Below are 2,110 nucleotides of genomic sequence, written 5' to 3'. Positions count from 1 at the left end.
TGTGTGTGTGTCTATGAGTGTGTCACCGTGTGTGTGTGTGTGTGTGTGTCTATGAGTGTGTCACCGTGTGTGTGTGTGTGTGTGTGTCTATGAGTGTGTCACCGTGTGTGTGTGTGTGTGTGTCTATGAGTGTGTCACCGTGTGTGTGTCCCCCACAGAGACCTCGCTGCCCGGAACTGCCTGGTGGGGGAGCAAAATGTGATCAAGATCTCGGACTTCGGCATGTCTCGAGAGGAGCAGGAGTACACGGTGTCCACGGGGATGAAGCAGATCCCTGTCAAGTGGACCGCGCCGGAGGCTCTTAACTTTGGTCTGTGCTCATGACTGCTCTCCTTTTCTCCTTCTCTCCATCCCTCCATCTCTCCTTCTCTCCTTCTCTCCATCTCTCCTTCTCTCCATCCCTCCATCTCTCCTTCTCTCCATCCCTCCATCTCTCCTTCTCTCCATCTCTCCATTTCTCCATATTCTCTCCTTCTCTCCATCCCTCCATCTCTCCATTTCTCCATCTCTCCTTCTCTCCACCTCTCCTTCTCTCCATCTCTCTTTCTCTCCATCTCTCCATCTCCCCATCTCTCCATCTCTTCTTCTCTCCATCTCTGTGTATGTACTCATATGTGTGTCTGTGTGTATGTGTCTGTGTGTGTACTCATGTGTGTGTGTACTCGTGTGTGTGTGTACTCATGTGTGTGTCTGTGTGTGTGTACTCATGTGTGTGTTTGTGTGTGTGTACTCATGTGTGTCTGTGTGTGTACTCATGTGTGTCTGTGTGTATGTACTCAAGTGTGTGTGTGTATGTACTCATGTGTGTCTGTGTATGTACTCGTGTGTGTACTCATGTGTGTGTATGTACTCATGTGTGTGTACTCATGTGTGTGTATGTACTCGTGTGTGTGTGTACTCATGTGTGTGTGTGTGTATGTACTCATGTGTGTGTGTACTCATGTGTGTGTGTGTACTCATGTGTGTGTATGTACTCCTGTGTGTGTGTACTCATGTGTGTGTGTATGTACTCATGTGTGTGTGTACTCATGTGTGTGTGTACTCATGTGTGTGTGTATGTACTCATGTGTGTCTGTGTATGTACTCATGTGTGTGTGTGTGTACTCATGTGTGTCTCTGTGTGTGTACTCTTGTGTGTGTGTATGTACTCATGTATGTGTGTACTCATGTGTGTGTACTCATGTGTGTGTACTCATGTGTGTGTAGGTACTCATGTGTGTGTGTATGTACTCATGTGTGTGTGTGTATGTACTCATGTGTGTCCCTGTGTGTATGTACTCATGTGTGTGTGTATGTACTCATGTGTGTGTACTCATGTGTGAGTATGTACTCATGTGTGTGTGTATGTACTCATGTGTGTGTGTGTGTGTACTCATGTGTGTGTCTGTGTGTATGTACTCATGTGTGTCTCTGTGTGTATGTACTCATGTGTGTGTGTATGTACTCATGTGTGTGTGTGTACTCATGTGTGTGTGTATGTACTCATGTGTGTGTGTATGTACTCATGTGTGTGTGTACTCATGTGTGTGTGTGTGTGTACTCATGTGTGTGTGTGTATGTCTGTGTGTATCTGTGTGGGTACTCATGTGTGTGTCTGTGTGTTTGTACTCATTTGTGTGTATGTCTGTGTTTCTACGTGTGTACTCATGTGTGTGTATGTGTGTCTGTGTTTGTGTACTCATGTGTCTGTCTGTGTGTGTACTCATGTGTCTGTCTGTGTGTGTGTACTCATGTGTGTGTCTGTGTGTGTGTACTCATGTGTCTGTCTGTGTGTGTGTACTCATGTGTGTGTGTACTCATGTGTGTGTGTACTCATGTGGGTGTCTGTGTGTGTGTACTCATGTGTCTGTCTGTGTGTGTACTCACGTGTCTGTCTGTGTGTGTACTCTTGTGTCTGTCTGTGTGTGTGTACTCATGTGTGTGTGTACTCATGTGAGTGTCTGTCTATGTGTACTCATGTGTCTGTCTGTGTGTGTACTCACGTGTCTGTCTGTGTGTGTACTCTTGTGTCTGTCTGTGTGTGTGTACTCATGTGTGTGTGTACTCATGTGAGTGTCTGTCTATGTGTACTCATGTGTCTGTCTGTGTGTGTACTCACGTGTCTGTCTGT

General features: G+C 46.1%; 1 protein-coding gene across 1 annotated transcript in view; it reads right to left on the bottom strand.

Moving 5' to 3' along the window:
* The window catches only part of LOC101855036 (serine-rich adhesin for platelets), a gene marked incomplete at its 5' end in the record, with an annotated part of 54,048 nt that overhangs the window by 51,127 nt on the left and 811 nt on the right, over positions 1-2,110 (bottom strand).

Source organism: Aplysia californica, unplaced genomic scaffold (assembly GCF_000002075.1).
Source record: "Aplysia californica isolate F4 #8 unplaced genomic scaffold, AplCal3.0 scaffold00378, whole genome shotgun sequence".
Taxonomy (NCBI): domain Eukaryota; kingdom Metazoa; phylum Mollusca; class Gastropoda; order Aplysiida; family Aplysiidae; genus Aplysia; species Aplysia californica.
This window is presented reverse-complemented; position numbering and strand designations above follow the sequence as displayed.